Raw genomic sequence first — 15,807 nt, forward strand, 5'->3', positions numbered from 1 at the left:
AGAGTTACACTTCAACCAGCTTTAACCTTCAAGAGACTTTTTTCCCGTAAAAAAACTAAAACCCCTGTTGTGATTATTCCAGGAGGCAGAGGATACTTCACTTAGTAGCTGCTAGGGTCACACAACCTCATTGCCAATGAAAATCTATTGGAAATAAAACTGGTAAGCCTTCATCTCCTGACAATGATGGATTCAAACACTGAGTCCCAGATGCTTGCTCAGAGGAAGCCCTCCATCTGCTGAGATGGGGTCTCCTCCTGTGCCATTTTAAATGACATTGGTCTCTAGTTATTACTTTCTTAAAAATCCAATTTTTCCCTGTGACAATTCTGCTACAAAATTATAAAGCTACAGTTAGTGATGTGACAAAACAGATGGCACACCCTCAGCATGTAAATCAGCTGTAGTGCTCCCATCCCGCATCACAGAATTGAGTTCTAAAGTCATTCTTTTTTAATGATTTTCTTGGAAAGGGAGGTGTGTGTGTGTATTTGAGAGAATTGGGGGCTTTCAGCAAGTATTTGTCCTTCCCTTCCACCCAAGGACTTGAGTTGATCTGCCAGAGTCATCCTTGATTTTCCCCAATCCAGTGAAGATCACCTGTTCACTGGTCACAACGGCAGTCATGTCTAGATTTGTGTCACCAGTCAGGCCCCCTCCCTAAACCTGCATCTTCAAGGGAAGGAATAAAAATAGACCTTTCCTAAATGTAAAAAATAAAAAACAAGCCAGATTTTGTGTCATTCCTAAAGGACTGTTCTTTTATATCTGTAATAATAAATGTGGGGGAGGGCAAGTTTCAATGGCCTTGTTAAGGAGGAGATGGGAATTTAATTATGTTACAGTCATGCCATTGGAACAAGGAAATCTCTGCAGTGCTGGGTGCCAGATGTTAGCTGAACCTTTTGAGTTTGTTTGCCTGGTTCATCTTCATGGTTCTCACATAACCTCCTTGGGATGCAGTGGAAAGTTCTGCTCAGTCAGTGTAAATTAAATTACTCTAATTTTTACTCACAATGTGCGTCCTCTTTATAGTTTTCAAGGGCACATTCTAAAACAATGCTCCAAGGTGAGTGTTATTGTCATTTCCATTTTGCAGACAATGGATCCCAGACTCATATAGATGAAGGTATTTCCCTGAGACCAAGCACCTAGTAGAGTACAGATTGCATCCTTGTTCTGCCTACTGTGGCTTCTTTGCAATAACTTTGCTGTCTGCCGTTTTTTAAAAGTACATTCCATGATATTACCACAGGTTATTATTAATAGATTTGGATTCTAACTTGATGTGTTGACACAGAAGCCTTTGTGATTGATAGTTCAATTTTTATTCAAAGCCACATAATTTGATATATCATTTGCCACTTTTAAATTTTTCATATATTTTCCTACTTTTGTCATATCTGTTTCATGTGCACAGGGTCTGGCTATAATTTGCTATTTTTATCCTTCAGTGGACTTTATTTTTACTCTGAAACAAACACGTGAATATCTTTGTTTACAGTTGCATATAGTAGGCACTCAATAAATGTTAATGTCATCAAAGGATTTCTCTCCCATTAACTAAAATATTGTAAAAAGAGAAAAATTTTAACAAAGTCACAAAAGTAGAAGCTATTTTGTATAATTGCAGAAAGTGGGAAAACACTTCCAGGGAAAGTAGAAATTTACAAGCCACCAGAATGAATAATTGATAGTTGATTCCATTAGAAAATGCCATCCTAATCATTTATTTAAATTTCATGGTTAAAAAATAAAAACATGCTGAAATGAAAAATATCTATGACACATCTGTGAAATGTGAATAATAATACTTGTGACTGAGGGTTGTTTTAGAAAGCTAATTGATTGTGCTTGTGGCGACTCTTGGTAGTTTTCACTTATTGGAATGCTTTTGGTGCATTTAGGAATTTTAAAATTTTGTATTAAACCATATTGGAGTATAGTTTATTTACAATGTTAGTTTCAGGTGTACAGCAACATGAATCAGTTATAATGTATCCATTCCTTTTCAGATTCTTTTTTCCACATAGGTCACTACAGAATATTGAGCAGATTTCCCTGTGTTAGACAGTAGGTTCTTATTACTCACCATTCCATATATTATAGTGTGTGTATGTCAGTTCCAACCTCTCATTTTGTCCCTACCCACTTTGGTAACTATAAGCTTGGTTTCAAAATCTTTGAGTCTGATTTTGCTATATTAACAAATTCTTCCGTATTGTTAGATTCCACATGTTCGTGATCTCATATGATATTTTTCCCTTTTCTGCCTGACTTCATTTAGTATGATCTCTAGGTCCCTCCATATGGCATTGTCACATGCTTTTCAATGACCAAGTAATACTCCATCATATATATGTACCACATCTCCTTTATTTGCTCCTCTGTCAATGGACATTTAGGTTTTTTCCATGTCTTGACTACTGTAAATAGCGCAATGAACACTGGGGTGCATGTTTCTTTTGGAATTATGGTTTTCTCCAGATATATGTCCAGGAGTGGGATTGCTCAATTCTATATTTAGTTTAAGGAATTTCCATACTGTTCTCCATCATGGCTGCACCAATTTACATTTCTGCCAACAGAAAAGGGGGATTCCCTTTTCTTCCACACCCTCTCCAGCATTTGTTGCTTGTAGCCATTTTGGTAATAGCCGTTCTGACTGGTGTAAAGTGATATCTCATTATAGTTTCAATTTGCATTTCTCTAATAATTAATGATGTTGAGCATTTTTTCATGTGCTTTTTGGCCATTTATATGTCTTCTTTGGAGAAATAATCTATTTAGATCTGTCTGTTTTGATTGGGTTGCTTTTTTTCATTTAGAGCTATGTGAGATGTTTGTGTCTTTTGGAGACTAATCCCTTGTTGGTCACTTCATTTGTAAAGATTTTTCTCCCATTCTGTGAGTTGTCTTTTTGTTTTGTTTATGGTTTCCTTTGCTGTTCAAAAGCTTTTGAGTTTATTTTTGTTGTTATTTTCATTAGAAGGTGAATCCCAAAAGATAATGCTGCAATTTACATCAGAGTGTTCTGCCTATGTTTTACTCTAAGAGCCTTATGGTATCTGGTCTTACATTTAAGTCTTTAATCTGTTTTTTGTTTATTTTTGTGTATGGTATAAGAGAATGTTCTAATTTCATGCTTTTACATGTAGCTGTCCAGTTTTCCAAGCACCTCTTACTGAAGAGACTGTCTTTTCTCAAATGTGTATCATTGCCTCCTTTATTGTGGATTAATTGGACATAAATGCATGGGTTTTTCTCTGGGCTTTCTGTCCTGTTCCACTGATCTGTTTCTGATTTGTGCCAGTACCATACTTTGCAGTATACTCTGAAGTCAGGGAGCCTGATTCCTCCAGTTCCATTTTTCTTAAGTTTGTGTTGGCTAATTGGGGTCTTTTATGTTTCCGTAAATATTTAAACATTTTGTCTTATAGTTCTGTGAAAAATGCAATTGGCAATTTGGTATGAATTGCACTGCATCTGTACATTGTCTTGGGTAGTATTGTCAGTCATTTTGATGACATTGATTCTTCCAATCCAAGAACATGGTATATATTTACATCTGAGTCTTCATTGATTTCCTTCATCAATGTCATATAGTTTTCAGAGTACAGATCTTTCACTTCTTTAGGTAGGTTTATTCCTAGGTATTTTATTCTCTTTGATGCAGTGGTAAATGGAATTGTTTCCTTAATTTCTCTTTGTGATTTTTCATTGCTAGTGTATAGGTATGCAAGAGATTTCAGTGTGTTAATTTTGTATCCCGCAACTTTACCAACTTCATTCATAAGCTATAATAGTTTTCTGGTAGCATCTTTAGGATTTTGTTTGTATAGTATCGTGTCATCCACAAACAGTTAAAGTTTTACTTATTTTCTAATTTGGATTCTTTTTATTTTTCTTCTGATTGCCAGGGCTAGGACTTCCAAGACTATGTTGAATAAACATGGTTAGAGTGTACATACTTGTCTTGTTCCTGATCTTAGAGGAAATGCTTTCAGCCTTTCACCACTGAGAATGATGTTAGCTGTGAGTTTGTCATTTATGATCTTTATTTTGTTGAGGTAGGATCCCTCTGCCCACTTTCTGGAGAGTTTTTGTTATAGATGGGCATTGAAAAAGTTTTGTCCAAAGCTTTTTCTGCATCTATTGAAATGACCATATGGTTTTTATTCTTCATTTTGTTAATGTAAAGGTTCACATTGATTTGTGGATATTGAATAATTCTTGCATGCCTGGGATAAATCTCACTTGATCATGGTGTGTGAACCTTTTAATGTACTCTTGGATAGAAATTTGTTGAGGATTTTCTTGTCTATGTTCATAAATGATATTGGTCTCTAATTGTGTGTGTGAGAGAGAGAGAGAGAAAGGGAGAGTGAGTGAGAGAGTGCTTTTCATGTGGTTTTAGTGTCAGGGTAATGGTGGTCTCACAGAATGAGCTTGGGAGTGTTTCATCCTCTGCAATTGTTTCAAAGTATTTTAGAAGAGTAGGTTAAAAACTCTTCTCTAAATGTTTGATAGGATTTGCCTGCAAAGCCATCTGGTCCACTTTTGTTATTTGGAAATTTTTAAATTACAGTTTCAATTTCAGTGATTGTGATTATTGTTTTCATATTTTGTTTCTCTTCTTGGTTCAGTCTTGGAAGGTTGTATCTCTCTATGAATTTTTTCATTCTATATTTTCCATTTTATTGGCATATAGGTGTTTATATTATTCTCTTATGATTGTTTGGATTTCTGTGGTGTCAGTTGTTACTTCTCTCTTTTTATTCTTGAGAGTCAGGCTAAAGGTTTATCAATTTTATTTATCTTTGCAAAGAACCAGCTTTTGTTTTCATTGATCTTTTCTATTGTTTTCTTTGTTTCTATTTCTTTTATTTCTGCTCTGGCCTTTGGTATCTTCTACTAACTTTGGGTTTTGTTTGTTCTTTCTCTAGTCGCTTTAGGTATAAGATTAGGTTGAGATTTTTCTTGCTTTCTGAGGTGAAGTTTATATCGCTATAAACATTCCTCTTAGAACTACTTTTGCTATGTCTCATAGGTGTTGGATCATTGTGTTTTTGTTGTCATTTGTCTCTAGGTATTTTATTTCCTTTTTGATTTCTTCAGTGATCCACTGATTGTTTAGGAGCATATTGTTGCGCTTCCATGTATTTGTGGGTTTTTTTTTTTGCAGTTTTTTTCTTGTTGTTGATTTCTAGTTTCATAGTATTGTGGGAACAAATGCTTGGTATGATTTCAGTTTTCATAAATTTACTGAGGTTTTATTTATGGCCCAAGATGTGAATTTTTCTGGAGAATGTTCCGTGTGCACTTGATATGAATTTATAGTCTGTGTCTTTTGGTTGGAATGTTCTATAGATATCAAATAAGTTTTATCTGGTCTAATGTGTCATTTAAGGCCTCTGTTTCTTTACTGATTTTCTGTTTGGATGATCAGTCCACTGCTGAGACTGGGTTGTTAAAATCCCCCATTATTATTGTGTTGTTTTTGGTTTCTTTTTTTATGGCTGTTAGCAGTTGCCTTATATATTGAGGTGCTTCTCTGTTGGGTACATATATATTTACAATTGCTATATCTTTTTGGATTGAGCCTTTGAACTTTAAGTAGTGTCCTTTTTGTCTCTTGTAACAAATTTAATGTCTACTTTATTTGATGTAAAAATTGCTACTCCAGCTTTCTTTTGATTTCAATTTGCATGGAATATCTTCTTCCAACCCCTCACTTTTTGTCTGTATGTGTTCCTAGATCTGAAGTGGGTCTCTTGTAGACTGCATATATATGAGTCTTGTTTTTGTATCCATTCAGCTAGTCTATGTCTTTTGGGGCATTTAATCCATATACACTCAAGATAATTATTGATATGCATGTGCTTATTGCCATTTTCTTGTTTCAGACTTGCTATTGTTTGACTTTTTTTCTTCCCTTCTGTTTTGATCCTTGTGATTTGTTGACTACCTTTAGTGTTGTATTTGAATTGCTCTTTCTTTTTTTATGAGTGCCTATTTCTTTTTTTTTTAATTTTTGGGTCCCATGAGGTTTTGATATTGAATTATATGCATATACAAAATGTTTTTAAATTGATGGTATCTTAATTTTAAAAGCATTTTCAATATTCTGCATTTTCCTCTACTCTTATGATTACCAGTTTTGATGTCATATTTGACTGTGGATGATTTCCTACTTTTATGTTTGCCTTTACTGGTGAGCTCTCCTATTTGTAATTTTCCAGTTGTGGCCTTTTTTCCCCTCTCTCTCTCTTTCTTTTTTTCTTTTCAGTGTAGAGAAGTTAAGTTTCTTTAGCATTTGTTGTAGAGCTGGTTTGGTGGTGCCAAATTCTTTTAGCTTTTGGTTGTATGGCTTCCTTGATCAAATATGAATTATAGCCTTGCTAGGAACAGTATTCTTGGTTGAAGGTTTTTCCCTTTCATCACTTTAAATATATCTTGCCATTGTCTTTATGTCAAGTTTGTGAAACAAGTATTCTTAATATTATATTCCCATTTTTGATAGTAGGTTTATGGTACTGTATTTTTGAAAACTGGCTCATTTTATTGCTTTTTAAAAGGCAATTTGAAACCAAATAGTAAGTAATTCTTTGCTGTTTTCCCAATTTGAATATTGATACTTTTTCTTATTACTTTGATTCTGTTTTCAAATTCTCTTTGAAATCTAATGCAATTTATGGCTGTTCTAAGTAATAGAGGCAATCACTATCAATATCATCCTTATGTATGTTTCATGCATGCAAGAGATGTGCTATTTTCTCTACTGTGACCCTGGGATCTACAATAATCTGACAAAAATCTAAGATTAGAACTCAGTTCTTCCTAGCACTGGAGTTAAAAAAAAAAAAAAGTTAATTGGCAATTCGAGATGAGGGAGAGTGTTTAATATCTGCTTAAAATGGAGAAATCAGGATGATAGTAATGCACACCAACCAATCATAGGGATATTTTGTTTCCTTTAGGTGTAAACTAGCAGTGATACTGATATGGTCATCCAAATTTAACTTAGGGTGCCTGTACTGACAGGATGTTCTAGAATGAGGGGTGTATGATCTCATCTTAAGACTGAAATTCATCTTGAATCCCTAATGGGGAGACATTGACAAAGCAGCTGACTCTCCAACAGAGGCTTGAATAAAGGTGATACTTAGAATCATGCCATCAAGAAAAGTTTAAGACAAATGAGAAATTTTTTCAAAAAGTAGAAAATTTGAATTAGGCAGCAATAAGTAAAACAGTGAATAGCTTCTGTATATTCTAGTTATATTCTGTGTCTCAAAGGTGAGAACTAGGAGCAAAATGTGAGTTAGAGGGAGAGAGTTTTTTAGCTCAGTATAAAGATTAATGATGCAAAATATTTAAAGGATTGTTTTTGGAGAATAGTGGCTTTCCTCCTACTTTTGGGATGGAACACATACTCCTGTGGGAAAGGCAAAGCTATGGCTGGAGCTGCTAATCCAAGTTCTGGGACCCAGTGAAATGCTGCTGGATGTATAGGAAGTCCTAGATCAGCATGGTGCCTCAAACACAGACCATAAATTGAGTTGTACATATTTGTGAATTTTGAATGTTACATGTGTGTTATTTGCTTAAAGCTCATAGTGAATTTGTGTAGTTTGGTATTATGGATATCTAAATTAGAATTATGGTCATGGGTTTAAAATGAACTAAGGAATTGAGCTCACAATTTTGTAAATACACTCAATTTTATCCTGAAATAATGAGGCACATTTGCTTTGTTTTTTTTTTTTTGTTTGTTTGTTTGTTTTTGTCTTTTAGGGCCCCACCTGCAGCATATGGAAGTTCCCAGGCTAGGGGTCTAATTGGAACTGTAGCTGTCAGCCTACACCACAGTAACATGGGATCCAAGCCTCGTCTGCAACCTACACCACAGCTCACGGCAACACCAGATCCTTAACCCACTGAATGAGGCCACGAATCGAACCCACATCTCAGGGATGCTAGTCGGGTTCGCTAACCACTGAGCCATGATGGGAACTCCCACATTTGCATTTTGATTGAGTTATATGCATACATCTCCACTGTAGTTTTTGCATGTGTAATTTTTTTCCATTTAATCACTAATTTGTTGAATGCCTACTATGTTCAGGAAAATAGGGATTCTCATTAAGACAACAATATACAAGACAAGAATACTACTTTATGTTGCTTATTCACAACATTATTCACTATTATTCTCCCTCAAAATATTTGTGCACTACAGTTTTCAAGGATATTTCCGTTCAAGGGACAGTAAGATGCTATTTGGCATTTTAATCACCTCCTTGAGCACTGCCATTCTGGAACATCTGTCTCACCATTTGGCTAATATATGCTGTGTCTTTTTTTTCCCCAAGATTCAAAGTTACAGAAGCATTTAGTTACTTCATGAAGCCTCTTTGATGGCTTAGGCATGTTGAGAAAACATTAAGTAAAGGGGAAGCAAGCTGTTCATGATAGGTCTTTTGAACAGTGAAAAAAATATTCATAAAAATGTATGTGGCATTCTAATATAAAAGAAGCACAGAGTCCCTGGGAGTGTAGCTTTGGAATGACCCTTAAATGTCTCTCTTTCAACATCTCACTCCATGTTTCCTTCTCCAAGTACCCACAGCAGACCATGATCACTGCTTTTGTCCTTAAAAACTCAGGCACTTAGTACCTTGAAACACTGTTCTGACCCTTAGAAACTTCTTCCCATAGATGAGTCAAAACGCCTCTTTTACTCCTTGGACTGCAGTTTCACCACTAGTTCCTCTTGGAACAAATCTAAACTTCCTTACAAATGGTGGCATTCACATGGTTAAAAGCAAACAAAGGTCTTTACAGTCACCTTAATTTCATTGCTTAAAATCATTTCCAAATAAAGGCAAGTAAGATATTTAGAAACAGAGCCACAGTAGTTGTAGACAGCAAACCAAGGGGCTGTGATCACGTGGGTGTGAGACCACATCCAAAATTAAAAATTAAGCTGTGTGGTTTAATGACTTTACATTAGTATCTTTAACTGATGTTGAATTTTAAAGATGAAATGGATACTTTTATTCGGTAATTTCTGTGCCATTCAACTTTCTAAGCATTGGGGATGTGATGGTGAGGTCCTCATTCTCATGTAAGTTATATTTTAAAGGAAGATAAGTAAAATCAAGAAAAAAGATATGGTAGCAGAAGTGACCATGAATGTTGGAGTTGGGGGGAACCAGTATAAATAGGGGAAAAACCTCTGGGGTGATGTGTTGGAGTTATAGCCTAATTGTCAAGAAGAAGCCATTCAAGAATGATCTTTGAGAATAGAACTGTCCCTGAGAGGGAATAGCTATTGCAGAGGCTAGGAGTGGGGGTGGCTGAGCAAGGAACTCAAAGTAACTCACACACTATTGTGATGTGTGTGGATTATGACAAAGGTCAAGTTTGGAGGAGGTGGTAGGAAGAAAGATTGGAGATACAAGTAAAGACCAGAGCACATGTTTCTAGAAAACTCTCCCAGATCTTTTATCTAATATAAGGACAATACCATAGAAAGGGTGAGTAAAGTATGGGAGGTCACACATCTAGGCAGTTGATGATTCAGAACTATAATTTCTCATATCACTTTGACCACTGAGTCCATAGGCAGTTTGAGTGAACAGAGTTTTACACAGAATATAAGATTGAGGTATTGACAGAGGTCTCACAGAGATCTGAGATGTGGGCATAAAAAGAAAAATTCACCAGTGGAATAATTAATTCCATTGTTAACCTAAATCCTATGTTTCAAGTTTTCTTCCCACTGAGCTAGCAGGAAATTCATCTTGGTCACAGCTGATGCTCTTTCCCCCACCCCCTAGAATGTGCAGATGTGCAGCTCATGGAACCCTGCTCCCTCCCTCTAAATCACTTAGTCTCTGATCCAAGGTCCTATAGCCTCTTAGGCTTTTCTGGGAGTGCAGTGCCCTCCCACATGTCACCTGAGCGTGCCCACATCCTGGCCTCCACTGGGCTCCAGGGGTGTAAGGTAAAGCCCTGCTGAGTCTCTGTCCTCCCAAAGCTCTCTCCTAAGCTTCCTCTATCTCAATAGTGTCTCAAAATCTTTTCCTCAATGAACTTTAAATACTTTTTCCTTCCTAGGTGTGGGTATGGAGAAATACTATCCTAAATTCAGGGTTTTTTATTTCTCCCCAAACCAATACACAGTTGACACTTGGACAACATGGGTTTCAACTGTACTGGTCCACTTACAAGCACATTTAAAAAATGGTATGATGTGATCTGTGGTTAAGTTCGAAGGTGTAAACCATGAATAGGGAGGGCTGACGGTACAGCTGTACACAGATTTTCAACTGCATGGGGAGGGGTTGATGCTCCAACCCCCACATTAGTTCAACTGTACATATGATCTCTCGATCCACAGAGAAGTCCATAAACCTAGAATTTCTACTAAGACTTTTAAACTGTCTTGCCAGTCATTTCAAACATCACTTCTTGTAATGTTATCTTCAGGGTCTGCTCTGTTGTTTAATTTTTTCCATGTCTACAGGGCCTCCAGTGGTGTCCTGGACATTCGGCATGAGATCCTGGGGACACATCTCTGCACACTTAGAAAGGTTTGTCAGTAGGGGCAAGAGCCAGTCATTTGACATCAAAGTTCATGTGACTTCAATTCAGCTCATGCCCTCCATAGATTAATATAGCTCCAGCCTACGGCTCACATGAAGAGATGAGTGTGGCTGCAGTCTAATTTTCTTCTGCTATTGAAAAGAGTCATCAGTGTGATGAAAGAGTATTCCCAAGGGTTGAGCAAGTTTTATGCCCATGCACATCTATCCTGGAATAGTTGGCCAATGTTTTCCTTCACCCTAGCCCATGAAACTCAAGGGAGAAAAGATTTTTCCCTTAATGACCCCACCTTCAATATATGTATTTCATACAGACTGGGAATCCTAGCTAGCTCTCTTCCATGTTAAAAAAAAAATGACCATGAATATAAATGCACCCAACCTGATTACCAAGAAGGAAATGACTTCATTTAACATAACTGATTAAGGATTTGATATTGATTAGGTTTTCCCTTACAGAACTTTATTTGTGCCAATGTTGGCATACTGAAGCTTAAGCAAGGTGATATCTCGGGAAAGAAAACCTTAAAGCTCTGCTTTAGTCAACTTATAAGATAGTTAAATTTTCTTTCCTGTGAATGCCTGTTGCCAAGCCTATTTTTAAAGTGTAGTTGATTTATAGTATTGTACCAATTTCTGCTATACAGCAAAATGACTCAGTTATACATACATATACTCTTAATATTCTTTTCCATCATAGTCTATCTCAGGAGACTGTATATATTCCCTGTTCTGTACAGCAGGACCTCATTGCTTATGCATTTTAAATGTCATAGTTTGCATCTACTAACCCCAAGCTCCCAGGCCATCCCATTCCCTCCCCCATACCCACTTGGCAACCACAAGTCTGTTCTCTGAGTCTGTTTCTGTTCTATAGATAGATTCATTTGTGCCACATTTTAGATTCCACATACAAGTGATACATGGTATTTGTCCTTTAGAATATTTAAAATTTAAATACTAACAGTTAACAATTTCTATGAAACTATTTAAAAGTAAACAAGAATAACATGAAATGCTCAGATTCAGAATTAAGAAAATACATTTCACTGTTTACTTTTTTGCATGAAATTCGACTCCCTCTTGGCAGTGTTCTAATCTGCTCATTTTCTGAATTTTAATCACAAGTGGACCAGGGTTATGGCAGGATACTGCTCAGCTCATGTGGTGAGTGAGTGTGTAATTCAGTTCAGACCAAATACTGTTTAGTAAAGAGGATTCCTTGACCATGCTACAGAGACCTGGCTCTAATGTGGCCACTTTCCTCAGTCATTTTAGAAAAGTTATTTCCTTCTTTGGAAAGAGTAAGATAAGGCTTGAAATTGCGTACAAAGCAGGGATCTCCTCTTCAATTTCCCTGTCACATAATCTAGAGATTCAAGGTTTCTGCTTTGGAGAAATTTCCTGTTCTCTGAGAAAATGTCTCTACACTTGGGAAATTCCACTACACCTGGGAATTTCCACAAGAATAGCAAGAGCTCCCTACAGATACTCTTATGGTGAAACCCCCAAAACAGCAAACAGGCAATGCAACTATATAGGAATGATGTGTGGAAAAATGCCAGGAAATAATGGAAATCAACCTAAACTTGATAGAGCACAAAACAGGAGTATACACATGCTGTTAATAAATGAAACCCTCACTAATTATTAAAGAAATGCAAATCAAAACTACTATGAGGTACCATCTCACACCAGTCAGAATGGCCATCATTAACAAGTCAACAAATAACAAATGCTAGAGAGGATGTGGACAAAAAGATACCTTCTTCACTGTTGGTGGGAATGTAAATAGGTACAACTACTATGGAAAACAGCATGTAGGTACCTCAGGAAAATAAATATAGAGTTACCATATGATCCAGCAATTCCACTGCTGGGCAAAACTTTTGTTGTGAAAGATAAATGCACCCCTATGTTCATAGCAGCACTATTCACAGTAGCCAAGACATAGAAACAACCTAAATGTTCATTGACAGATGAATGGATTAAGAAGATGTGCTACATATATAAAATGAAATATTAGCCACAGAAAAGACAAACTAATGCCATTTGCAGCAACATGGATGGATCTAGAGACTCTCAAACTAAGTGAAGTCAGTCAGAGAGAGAGAGACAAATACCATATGATATCACTTATTTGTGAAATCTAAAGTATGGAACAGAAGATTCTATCTAAAAATAACAAAAAACAGAAACAGATCATGGCTAAGAAGAGCAGACTTGGGGTTCCCAAGGGGGAAAGGGGAGGGGATGGATGGGCATTTGGGTTTTGTTTTTTCTTTTTTGGATGCAAACTGTTTTATTCAGAATGGATGGGCAATGGGATCCTACTGTACAGCACAGGGAAATGTGTGTGATTGGGTCACTTTGTTGTACAACAGAACTTGATGAAACATAAATCAACTATACTTTAATAATAAAAAAATAAATTCATATTGTAAAAAAAAAAGACAAAAAAAATGAAACCCGAAAGTTGGCAGCCAAAGAAGAAATTCTATTTCTCAACCTTTCTATTTCCTTTTTTTTAATTTTTAAAAGTTTTATTAAAGTCGATTTACAATGTGATCATTTTCTATTGTACAACAATGTATTCCATGTATAAGAATGGATATGTGTATATGTATAAGTGAATCATTTTACTGCACAGCAGAAATGATCACAACACTGTTTCTAATGAGTCTTTTCACCTGTGCCAAGGGGAGATAAGCCTGGCTGTATTCTCTCAGTCATCCACTAAGTGCCATCATAGGACTCATACACAGCAAGTCAGAAGACTGAACAAAAGCCAAGAAAACCATTGCTGTATTTTGTTAAATATTGTCCCACTACACCATTAGGTTTGCCAGGGAGATACTTCCATTCTATTTTGGCAAAATTATTGTTCAAAGTTTTATCAAATTGAGATGAAAAATGTTACCACTTAGGGAACATAAGAGCTTATTCATTCAAAACAGTTCTAGAGGTGAATGTGGAAAATGTTTTGTTAAAATAGACACAGAAGATACAAGTTAAAAGAAACTAAACATTATGTTTATGATATAAAATATATAGTAATAAAAATAGAATTTACCATGATAAATTATTTTAAATGCTAAGATGTTTATCTATATAAAATTGCCCAGATACTTAGAAAACTACTTTTACATTGAGAAGTCAGAAACAAGAAATAAGAAATTTGTTTTGTGATGACAAAATGCAAATATTAAGAACATATGTAATAAGCCTGAATTACCTTAAACACAAGAACTTATTAACATTTTCTGATAAATTAGTGTGATTATGTACGTACTTAAAAGTTAGAAGAAATTGGCCATTTGATGCTCTCCCCCTGGTGGGAAGTTGTGAAAACGTTAGAGAGGCTCAAGTATCATCAAACTGAAAGTCCTCAATAGAGATGGTATTGATTTGACAACTGACACTTTAATATAAATATAACATTGCATAAGCTTCCCAATTACTGATACTTGCTAAGGTGTATAATTCTTTTATTGAAAGGATACTCAAGTTTTATTTATTACTTGTACAATATGAGCTTTCTCCTTGTTTTCTCTCCAAATGTGTTTCTGCTGTCATCTGTAACAGAAAAAATTGACTTTTAGATTATCTTAAATAAAATGAGGGTATTATTTGTGTCAGAAGGAAAATTAAAAACAGGATTGTTTTTGAGATAGTAGAAACCTATCCATATTTGTCTTATTTTGTTTTCCTCTTGTAACATAGTCATGAATCTGTAGTGTTCAAGGTCCTTGAATCTCTTTCCTTGCAAGAACTTGAAATCTTTGACTCTTTGAAATACCCATACTATTGTTGTGACTGGTACATTTTTTCTGTCTTAGAATGTCTTTACTTTTGAAACAAAAAATAAGAAAAAATTAAGAAAATGAGAGAAAAGTGGTTTACATGTTTAGAATAAGGGAAAAAAATCCCATCTTTTATAAATGAGTTATAGTTAAGAAATTCAGAAAATTAAAAATGATTCAATGGAGATAATGTCAAGAAAAGCAGCCAAATAACTATTTTGGAGGGGAATTTTACAACAAAAGTTTTTAACGAGAAACCTCATTTTGATTTAAAATTAAAAGGAAGATAATTGTGTGCTCAGATCAGTGAAGTTGGCCAGAAAGGGGATTATGCTGGGAGATAGGATTTCGATTGAGGATGGGCTTCTTTGGTCTATTAAACTTGGTCAGCAAGGCTGGATTTGCAGTTCCTTAATTTTTAGGCTCATAAATAATACTAAAGGACCTCTGCTTTCCTACCTTCACACAATGAGGATTCAATTTAGGGCATGCTAGCTATTGATGGTGAGATGCTGGTGCTGTTGGTAATACAGAGAGAAAAGCCATAGAGATAAAATCATCAGTTAATGTTGGAGAAGCCAACACACAATCAAGAAATCAAACTCTGCCAACTCTTTATAACTGAGCTGTGAAAAGTATTTCATTATTTCTAGGTTACGAGACTGTATGACTTTAATTGCCAAGATGCTGTGATGTATCAGGGACAATGGTGGCAGCCATTCTGAAGTTTTATCACTTGTGGCTGAAGAGATCCTGAATTGTTATGCATTGCAGTATCCATCTGAGAACAGTGTTTTGAAAGCTATTTCTCTTTCAGTAGTAAAAGCATTAGCATTCTCATCATATCCTGTGCTGGTCATCAAGATTTTAATTTGTTATATATTCATTTCAAAGGAAACCCAATGAAAATGATATAAAAATAAAGACATTTGAATTTTCCATTTCTATAGTGCAGACAGAGAAGGATTAAAATAACATTTTCCTACTCTCTCTATAAAACTAATTTTTAATCATCTGCATCGTATGTTTTGGTACTTTAATAAGATATTGATAAAGAGTTACCTGGATCTCTCCTTATGGAGTTCTAAGTGGTTTTGGTCATTGTTAGGGCAATTTTGAAAATAATTTGTCTGTATCACGAAGATAAGCTTGAGATTGTTAATAATTCCTGGAGACAGATGGCCCCTTCTTCAGTGAACAAGCCTCCACCCTCCAGGGGCAGCTCCCCTGAGAAGCAGAAGTGACTAATGACAGCCTTCTCTGAAAATTCTCTTTTAAATTTAACATTTCATATGCTTTTGTTAAAACCTATCAATCATTACTGTGCCATCTCTACAGAAACTGGTTTTCTTAACTGTGAAATCATTTGTGAAACAATATTTAATTTTTCA

The 15,807-nt window shown here is 35.6% G+C and overlaps 1 protein-coding gene and 1 long non-coding RNA gene across 3 annotated transcripts in view; both read right to left on the reverse strand.

Annotated features, from left to right (window-relative positions):
• Positions 1-15,807, reverse strand: part of CSMD1 (CUB and Sushi multiple domains 1) — a 1,878,204-nt gene that overhangs the window by 762,336 nt on the left and 1,100,061 nt on the right. The gene's annotated exons all lie outside the window — the stretch shown is intronic.
• Positions 6,271-12,824, reverse strand: LOC146395827 (uncharacterized). Its single transcript, XR_014829747.1, has 2 exons — positions 12,545-12,824; positions 6,271-11,396 (listed from the first exon to the last, which is right to left on the reverse strand). It is a non-coding gene; the product is annotated as an uncharacterized LOC146395827 (long non-coding RNA).

This window comes from Sus scrofa, chromosome 15 (assembly GCF_054392235.1).
Source record: "Sus scrofa isolate SSC_HxYL_T2T_F1_AM1 chromosome 15, Sscrofa_HxYL_maternal_Yorkshire_Landrace_v2.0, whole genome shotgun sequence".
NCBI classification, from domain to species: Eukaryota; Metazoa; Chordata; class Mammalia; order Artiodactyla; family Suidae; genus Sus; species Sus scrofa.